This window comes from Salmo salar, chromosome ssa18 (genome assembly GCF_905237065.1).
Source record: "Salmo salar chromosome ssa18, Ssal_v3.1, whole genome shotgun sequence".
NCBI classification, from domain to species: domain Eukaryota; kingdom Metazoa; phylum Chordata; class Actinopteri; order Salmoniformes; family Salmonidae; genus Salmo; species Salmo salar.
In genome coordinates this window covers 74,014,603-74,025,388 of record NC_059459.1, presented here as the reverse complement: position 1 = coordinate 74,025,388, position 10,786 = coordinate 74,014,603, and positions in this window count along the sequence as shown.

The following is a 10,786-nucleotide window of genomic DNA, read 5'->3' as shown; positions in this document are numbered from 1 at the left end:
CTGGGATTCTCCTGGCTGTATAACTGGGGTCTTAAAGACTGGGATTCTCCTGGCTGTATAACTGGGGTCTTAAAGACTGGGATTCTCCTGGCTGTATAACTGGGGTCTTTAAGTATCTACACTGGTTGGGGAGTTCCCCATTACATAATGCCTGTATCCACAATGCATAAAGCAGGGGTGTCAAACTCATTCCATGGAGGGCATATTTCTGCAGGTTTCTGTTTTTTCCTTTCAATTAACCTCTAGAGGACCCCTTCGAGATCAAATCCCCTTAACGGGATTGGTTGGACAACAACCAGTGAGATAGCACGGCGCGAAATTGAAAAAAAAAACATCTCTAAATTAAAATTCAAGTATTATACGGCATTTTAAAGATACTCTACTCGTTAATCCAATCACATTGTCCGATTTCAAAAAGGTTTTACGGTGAAAGCAAAACATTTGATTATTTTAGGACAGCACCTTAGCAAAAAAAACAAACAAAAAAAACCCATTTTCCAAGCACGGATAGCCGTCACAAATCCAGATATACAGCTAAAATTACGCACTAACCTAAATTCCCTATGGTGTCTATTTAAAATGTTTACTTAAAGATACAAGTCAGTAAGGGAATACCTTACGTCACAGGTGTCAAACTCATTCCACAGAGGGTCTAGTGGCTGGAGGTTTTCGCTCCTCTCTTGTACTTGATTGATGAATTAATGTAGTAAGGAACTCCACACACATGGTTGACTAGGGCTTAACATTAGATTCACACCAGTGGAGGCTGGTGGGATGAACTATAGGAGGACGGGCTCATTGTAATGGTCAGAATGGAATAATGAAATGATATCAAACACATCAAACATGGAAGCCACCTGTTTGACCCCGTTCCATTAATGCCATTCCAGCCATTACAATGAGCCCGTCCTCCTATAGTCCATCCCACCAGCCTCCTCTGATACACATAGATAAACATAAAACTAAGACACAAAGTGGTAGAAAACGTTAAAGCAGTTGAACTTTTACATGCCCACCAGGCCAAGCTGCTAAGGTAGATTAAACAGCATTTTGCAGTGAAGTAGAAGTTCCCTGCACCTGTTAAATCTACCTACGCTAGAATCAACTGAATAAGATTTAAATCACTGAGAGGAAAGAGTGTTCATGAAAGCAACTCTTTCTCTACGTCCAGCCAGTCTGTGTTATGGTGGTGAGCAGAGCATTATATTTAGAGAGTTGGGCCAACTTTTAGAATTTTGAATATGTTTTCTAGACATTCATGTTATGTTAATGGAGAGCTAACATGGCTGCCACAGAATGTTGCAGTGTCATGTAAATTCATCATAATGCAGAAACCTCAATGTCCCAACTTTCTAAATGCATCTGGTTGTGACTGTAAATTGCCAGCTGTCCACTCTGGTAGCATAGCTGTTGAATATGTATTAGAGATAGGACTATCAGGTGACCAGAGAGAAACCAGAACTACTTCAGCATTACACACACACATGCACACACCCACAGACTAACTGAACAAGAAAAGGAGAGGGAAATGATAGTCACATCACTTGGACAAGGGGAGAACAGACAGACAGACAGACAGACAGACAGACAGACAGACAGACAGACAGACAGACAGACAGACAGACAGACAGACAGACAGACAGACAGACAGACAGACAGACAGACAGACAGACAGACAGACAGACAGACAGACAGACAGACAGACAGACAGACAGACAGACAGACAGACAGACAGACAGACAGACAGACAAAGAAAGAGAGAGAGAAGGCTTCGAGGGGACTCCTATGGTAGGTACACCTATAGCTCATCTCTTGGCAGTAGTACTGTAGACTACTTTATCACTGACCTCAACCCAGAGTCTCTCAGAGCATTCACAGTCAGCCCAATAACACCCCTATCAGACCACAGCAAAATCACAGTCTACTTGAACAGAGCAATACTCAATCATGAGGCATCAAAGCCAAAGGAACTGAATAATATTAACAATTGTGTGGTCTTAACATTCTATATACTCCCCTTGTCCTAAGGGTAAAAAATGACCCACCTTCACTAAACCCCTAAAATAAAGCAGCTTAATTGAATTTGAAATCCCAAATCTATTTTTCAGGAAGAAACAACTTGTCATTCATCCCAAACTTTGTGAATATCTGGGTTCTTCACAATGCAGAAAGACTACATTTAATCAGTGGGACACCACACATTTTTATTACAACACACCTGTCATAATTGTTTTCTTTACTAAAGTAGAGGTTTATTATTATTATTATTATTGCTAAAGGTACTGCATAGGTGTAAACATACATTTTTTAGCAAGAGATAGCACTTGTATAGCCTAAGAAAATCGCAGAAATGTGCAGAAAGTAGTTTTGAATGTATTTTATTGAAGGGAAACAACAGTCTTGAACTTTTTTGGCAACATAGTGATATATTCTTATATACTGCACAATGAGGAATTCAACTACAACATACTAGTCTTCTCCCATCTTTTGAATCATTGCCCCCACCCACAAGGTGTATAAACAACAACAATAAATAAGAATAAAATAAGATACAAAACAAAAATGTGAAGAACATAAATCAATCAACTCTAATTAGCACATGTAGGACAGTACGGAAGTGTGTGTGTTAATGGACTTTACAGATGTATTTCTCACATGTGCAGCACATAGTATTTGTTTTACAGTCCTTCATTGGGGGCAAAATTGGCATCTCCTCCTCTTGCCTGCCCCAGCTGCAGCCTCAGGTGGATCAGGACAAGATTCAGCCCCCTGAACAGCTTCCACAAGCACTGCAGAGGCTGCTGTGCAGGGGACGTGCTCCCTTCTTTGAATGTGTGGGGTTGCAAGTGGCTTTCCCAGCTGCTCCAGGAACACCCTCCTCTTGTTCCGCTTATCAGACATCCAGGTAGGGTTGATCTTGTTCCATATCACGAAAGCATTGTATGAAGACACATCAATGATGTTATTGAAGATGACCAGGGGCCAGCGGCCAGTCATCCTCATTACCTTGTCCTTGTTCCACACCTCTTTTGTTGTGGTTGTAGTCCAGGATGATGGCTGGCTTCCTGTCCTCATGATCACTGATCTCAGCCGTTTTGTGCAGTGTGCTCAGGAGGACCAAATTCTTGTTCGTCTTTGGGAGGTAAGAAACTAGAGTGGTGGTGGGGGTGAAGGCAAACTTTGATGAGAAGGCCTCTCTCCCCTTTGTTGCGAGGAGTGCAGGGGGGAGTTCAGGCTTGTTCTTTCTAACTGTGCCAACCATGGTGATCTTCCTCTTCAGGAGCTGCTGGCTGAGTTCAATCAGTAGCACACATAATTTACATTTCTCATTGTGTGTGTGTGTGTGTGTGTGTGTGTGTGTGTGTGTGTGTGTGTGTGTGTGTGTGTGTGTGTGTGTGTGTGTGTGTGTGTGTGTGTGTGTGTGTGTGTGTGTGTGTGTGTGTGTGTGTGTGTGTCTGTCTTTGTGGTGTGTAAATGATTTTATAACTGCCATGTCAAAAATGACCCTAAGACAATCTTTGTACCCTGGTGGTGTACAGCTTTCATGGAAATATGAAAAAAGGCGATGTTTCACTTTTTCTAATGTTGGGGTCACTCTAGGAAAAGTCACCAAATTTCAAATTGAAAAAATATAATTTAGGGGGTTTTCTCTGCTGTTAAACATAGTGGTGGGTCATTTTTTACCCTTAAGACAACATAAGGGTTACGAAATGCTATAGATGGAAGGAAAGTAGTGTGGAAACCCACCAAAAAACAACTACGCAACAACAAATTCAATCCCTTTTAGACAACTTCCTGGACAAAACATTCCACTGTAATAGTGAAGGTGTAAACTTGGCAGTAGAAAACCTGAACAGTATATTTGACCTCTCATCTTCCCTTTCAAATCTAAAAATTTCAAACAGAAAACCAAAGAAAATTAACAACAATGACAAATGGTTTGATGAAGAATGCAAAAACCTAAGAAATAAATTGAAAAACCTGTCCAACAAAAACATAGAGACCCAGAAAACCTGAGTCTACGCCTTCACTATGGTGAATCACTAAAACAATACAGAAATACACTTTGGAAAAAGGAATAGCACGTCAGAAATCAGCTCAATGTAATTGAAGAATCCATAGACTCTAACCACTTCTGGGAAAATTGGAAAACACTAAACAAACAACACGAAGAATTATCTATCCAAAATGGAGATGTATGGGTAAACCACTTCTCCAATCTTTTTGGCCCTATAACAAACAGCTGAAACATATACATGATCAAATACACACCTTAGAATCAACTATTAAAGACTACCAGAACCCACTGGATTCTCCAATTACCTTGAATGAACTACTGAACAAAATACATACCCTCCAACCCAAAAAGGTCTGTGGTGTTGATGGTATCCTCAATGAAATGATAAAATATACAGACCACAAATTCCAATTGGCTATACTAAAACTCTTTAACATCATCCTTAGATCTGGCATCTTCCCCAATATTTGGAACCAAGGACTGATCACCCCAATCGACAAAATTGGAGACAAATTTGACCCCAATAACTACCGTGGGATATGCAGTAGTTATTATAGATCGGCAGGGATATTATAGATCGGCAGGTAAGGGTCCTCTCGATCGGCTATATGTTCTTTACCATTCGGCCATCAGATTCACCACCAATGCTCCTCATAGGACACATCACTGCACTCTAAACTCCTCTGTAAACTGGTCTTCTCTGTATACCCGTCACAAGACCCACTAGTTGATGCTTATTTATAAAACCCTCTTAGGCCTCACTCCCCCCTATCTGAGATACCTACTGTGGCCCTCATTCTCCCCATACAACACCCGTTCTACCAGTCACATTCTGTTAAAGGTTCTCAAAGCACACACATCCCTGGGTTGCTCCTCTTTTCAGTTCGCTGCAGCTAGCGACTGGATCGAGTTGCAACAAACACTAAAACTGGACAGTTTTATCTCAATCTCTTCATTCAAAGACTCAATCATGGACACTCTTTCTGGCAGTTGTGGCTGCTTTGTATGCTGTATTGTTGTCTCTACCTTCTTGACCTTTGTGCTGTTGACTTTGCCCAATAAAGTTTGTACCATGTTTTTGTGCTGCTACCATGTTGTTGTCATGTTGTGTTGCTACCATGCTGTGTTGTCATGTGTTGCTGCCTTGTTATGTTGTTGTCTTAGGTCTCTCTTTATGTAGTGTTGTGTCTCCCTTGTTGTGATGTGTGTTTTGTCCTATATTTATATGGTATTTATCTATTTACTCGGCGGGAGGCTTTTTGCCTTTTAGTAGGCCGTCATTGTAAAAAATAATTTGTTCTTAACTGACTTGCCTAGTTAAATAAAGGTTAAATAAATAAAAAATGCGTCAACAGCAACCTTGGGAAAATCTTATGTATCCCCTGCATTATCATTAACAGCAGACTAGTTCATTTCCTCAGTGAAAACAATGTACTGAGCAAATGTCAAATTGTCTTTCTACAGTACGACAGACCACGTATTCCCCCTGCACACCCTAATTGACAAACAAACAAACCAAAACAAAGACAAAGCCTTCTCATGCTTTGTTGACTTCACATTTTTTGGGGACTCAGTTTGGCATGAGGGTCTGCTATACAAATTGATGGAACGTGGTGTTGGGGGAAAAAAATTCAATATTATAAAATCCATGTACACAAAAAACAAGTCTGTGGTTAAAATTGGCAAACAAACACACACATTTCTTCCCACAGGGCCGTGGGGTGAGACAGGGATGCAGATTAAGCCCCACCCTCTTCAACATATATATCAACAATTTGACGAGGGCACTACAACAGTCTGCAGCACACGGCCTCACCCTACTAGAATCTGAAGTAAAATGTCTACTGGTTGCTGATAACCTGGTGCTTCAGACATCAACCAAGGAGGGCCTACAGCGGCACCTAGATCTTCTGCACAGATTCTGCCAGACCCGGGCCCTGACAGTAAATCTCAGTAAAATACATATAATGGGGTTCCAAAAAATGTCCAGTCACCAGGACCACAAATACAAATTCCATCTAGACACTGTTGCCCTAGAGTACACAAAAAACGATACATACCTCGGCCTAAACATCAGCACCACATGTAACTTCCACAAAGCTGTGAACGAGCTGAGACAAGGCAAGTAGGGCCTTCTATGCCATCAAAAGGAACATACAATTTGACATAGCAATTAGGATCTGGCTAAAAATACTTGAATCAGTTATAGAACCCATTGCCCTTTATTGTTGTGAGGTCTGGTGTCCGCTCACCAACCAAGAATTCACAAAATGGGACGAACACCAAATGGAGACTCTGCATGCAGAATTCTGCAAAAATATCCTCTGTGTACAACGTAAGACACCAAAATATAATGCATGCAGAGCAGAATTAGGCCGATACCCGCTAATCATCAAAATCCAGAAATGAGTCGTTAAATTCTACAACCACCTAAAAGGAAGCGATTCCCAAACCTTCCATAACGAAGCCATCACCTACAGAGAGATGAACCTGGAGAAGAGTCCCCTAAGCAAGCTGGTCCTGGGGCTCTGTTCACAAACACAAACACACCCCACAGAGCCGCAGGACAGCAACACAATTAGACTCAACCAAATCATGAGAAAACAAAAATAGAATTACTTGACACATTGGAAAGAATTAACAAAAAAACAGAGCAAACTGGAATGCTATTTGGCCCTAAACAGAGAGTTCACAGTGGCAGAATACCTGACCACTGTGACTGACCCAAACTTAAGGAAAGCTTTGACTATGTACAGACTCAGTGAGCATAGCCTTGCTATTGAGAATGGCCACAGACTGCAGACCTGGCTCTCAAGAGAAGACAGGCTATGTGCACACTGCCCACAAAATGAGGTGGAAACTGAGCTGCACTTCCTAAACTCCTGCCAAATGTATGACCATATTAGAGGCACGTATTTCCCTCAGATTACATAGATCCACAAAGAATTTGAAAATAAACCCAATTTTGTAAAACTCCCATATCCACTTGATGAAATACCACAATGTGCATTTGTGACCTGTTGCCACAAGGGCAACCAGTGAAGAACAAACACTTGTGAGTGTAATGTTTACTGTTAATTTGTATTGTTTATTTCACTTTTGTTTATTATCTACTTCACTTCCCATGCCAATAAAGCCCTTAAATTGAATTGAATTGAGAGAGAAAGAAAGAGAGCTAGAGAGAGAGCAAAAGAAAGAAAGAGAGCTAGAGAGAGAGAGCTAGGGAGAAGAGAGAGAAAGTGAGAAAGGAAGAGAGAGAGAGAGACAAGAGAAGAGGGGGTCAAAGAGTTATAAAAGAGGAAAACAGGATGCACACCGTTTGTCTACAGGATGGTGGCTGTGACAGCTAGCTAGCTAGCTAGCACTCACTCAAGTGGCTGCTAGCATAGCCATGAAAAGGGGCATGAGTGAAGCCCTATGAACTATCACTTTGTAGTAGTGAGAACGCTCAGGAGCAGGCAATGTTGAAAAGTGATCTTTAGACACGATGCACTTTCTTAAATTGTAATGTATACGCTGGGAGTCAGAAATCAAGTGCAAGTGGCGAGTTGAATAATAAACTGAACATCGACCAATACAAGAAACATGAGTAGCGAATAGACATGAAACACAGTCAATACTGACTGGGAAGGGAACTAAGGAAGTGACAGATATAGGGGAGGTAATCAGTGAAGTGATGGAGTCCAGGTGTGTCTCATGATGAGACACAGGTGCGAATAACGATGGTTGCCAGGGCCGGTGGTTAGTAAACCGGCGACGTCGAACGCCGGAGGGAAGAAGCGGGAGTAGACATGACGACTATAACAAGGAAAACGAGAAAACTGTGTTTGAAAAAAGTAAAGTTTTTGCTGTGAGCCTATAGGGTAACCAAGGTAACCATAAGTTGTTTTCCCACAAGTCGGGCGGGGCAGCAACGTTCTATCTAATACCAACTGGAAGTATCTAGCCATGTCTCCAACTTCTGATTGGGCCTCCTCCCATCCCCCCACCCCTGGACCCCTCCACCCCCATCCCTCCACCTCCCATCCCCCATCCTCCACCCCTTCTCCCTCCACCCCCTCTTCCTCCCTCCACCCCACTTCCCACCTTTTCTCCAACTCCTGATTGCCTGCCTGCCTGCCTGCCTCCCTCCCTCTCTGACCCTGCCACCCACGCTGTGTGCAGTGGGGAGTGAAGGTACGTGGGAGAGACAGACAGACTGTTGCCAAGAGCGTGAGCTCTACTGGACCAAACAAAGCATTAAATCGCCTGCCTGCCGCAATAATAATGCCACTGCTCAAACACTAGCTAGATCGGTGAATTTGACCAGACACACAGATGTGCATGAGCGTGCACGCACAGACAGACACACAAACACACAGACACACACGTACATACAAATGGGCATACAGAGTGTATGCAAATGTATGTGAGCAGTGAAAGGGAAAGCACTCAAAGTCATTTTTCTTTATTCATATTTTAATCATTTTCTGCCTACATGTGTGTCTGGATAGTAAATAGTGTGTTTGAGAGTGTGTGCGTGTGTGCGTGTGTGCGTGTGTGTGTGTGTGTGTGTGTGTGCGTGCGTGTGTGTGTGTGTACGTGCATGCACACTCCCTCTCTCAGAGACTGCATTTATCTATTTTCTGAATTACTCTTCACTTTTCATTCATCACTTCCACTACACTGGTTCTGTCTCGCTCTCTCGTCTATCCTCCCTCTCCCTCTCTCTCTTTCCCTCCCTCTCTGTCTCCCGCCGTCATACCTTGCTGAGCACTTTTCTAATCTCATCTCTCTCTCCTTCCTCTCCCACATATCTGCAGAGTCAACTTTCCATTTAATTCCCATTCCTCCAATTGTGTGTGTGTGTGTGTAAAAGTCAAACAAGGTTTTTCTCAATAAAACAACAATCTGTGCTTAATGACAGGGTAGGGGCAACAGAGGGAGAAGAGAGACAAAGAGAGAAAATGAAAGAGTGATAGAAAAAGAGAGGGATGAGAGAAGGAGAAATATACAGTACTGAGAAAGAGGGAAAGAAAGAAAGAGAATGAAAGAGAGGGCAGAGAGCAAGAGAGTCAGTGAGAGCGAGAGAGAGAGGGAGAGAGAGAGACAGTGAGAGTGAGAGTGAGAGAGAGAGTGAGAGAGAGAGAGTGTGAGAGAGAGTGTGAGAGAGAGAGGGAGAGAGAGAGAGAGAGAGGAGAGAGAGCTCACCAACCAGGAATTCACAAAATCGGACAAACACCAAATTGAGACTCTGCATTGAGACTCTGCATGCAGACAGTGACAGTGACAGTGACAGTGAGAGAGAGAGACAGTGTGAGAGAGAGAGAGACAGTGAGAGAGAGAGAGAGAGAGAGAGAGAGAGAGAGAGAGAGAGAGAGAGAGAGAGAGAGAGAGTAAGAGAGGGAGAGAGAGACAGTGAGAGAGGGAGAGGAGAGAGAGAGAGAGAGAGAGAGAGACAGTGAGAGAGGGAGAGGTGAGAGAAAGAGAGAGAGGAGAGAGACAGAGAGAGCTCGACAACCAGGAATTCACAAAATCGGACAAACACCAAATTGAGACTGCATGCAGAATTTTGCTAAAATATCCTCCATGTACAACGTAAAACACAAAATAATGCATGCAGAGCAGAATTAGGCCGATACCCACTAATTATCAAAATCCAGAAAAGAGCCATTAAATTCTACAACCACCTAAAAGGAAGCGATTCCCAAACCTTCCATAACGAAGCCATCACCTACAGAGAGATGAACCTGGAGAAGAGTCCCCTAAGCAAGCTGGTCCTGGGGCTCTGATCACAAACACAAACAGACCCCACAGAGCCCCAGGACAGCAACACAATTAGACCCAACCAAATCACGAGAAAACAAAAATATAAATTACTCGACACATGGAAAGAATTAACAAAAAAACAGAGCAAACTAGAATGCTATTTGGCCCTAAACAGAGAGTACACAGTGGCAGAATACCTGACCACTGTGACTGACCTAAAATTAAGTAAATCTTAATTTTCTCACAAGGACAACCAGTGAAGAACAAACAACATTGTAAATACAACCTATATTTATGTTTATTTATTTTCCCTTTTGCACTTTAACTATTTACGTTGTTACAACACTGTATATAGACATAATATGACATTTGAAATGTCATTATTATTTTGGAACTTTTGTGAGTGTAATGTTTACTGTTAATTTTATATTGTTTGTTTGACTTTTGTATATTATCTACTTCACTTGCTTTGGCAATGTTAACATATGTTTCCCATGCCAATAAAACCCCTTAAATTGAAATTGAATTGAAAGCAGACACAATAAAACAAAGTGAAGAAAGAGAAAAACAAAGAAAGGAGTGATTTTGAGAGAGAGAGAGAGAGAGAGAGAGAGAGAGAGACAAACAGAGAGAGAGAAAGCTGTCTTGTTCTGAAAATGTTTTTCTTATTAAACCTGTAAAACACCACATGATAGGTCCTTTAACTGTACCAACACACACACACACACACACACACACACACACACACACACACACACACACACACACACACACACACACACACACACACACACACACACACACACACATGATTGGTTCCCATTCCTCTTCTTTTAACTGTACCAACACACAAGCGATCACACATGCACACACACACGCACGCACACACAAACAGACCCGTACACACAGACAGAGACACACATACACAAACAGACCCGTACACACAGACAGAGACACACATACACAAACAGACCCGTACACACAGACAGACACACACACACACAATTGGTTCCAATTCCT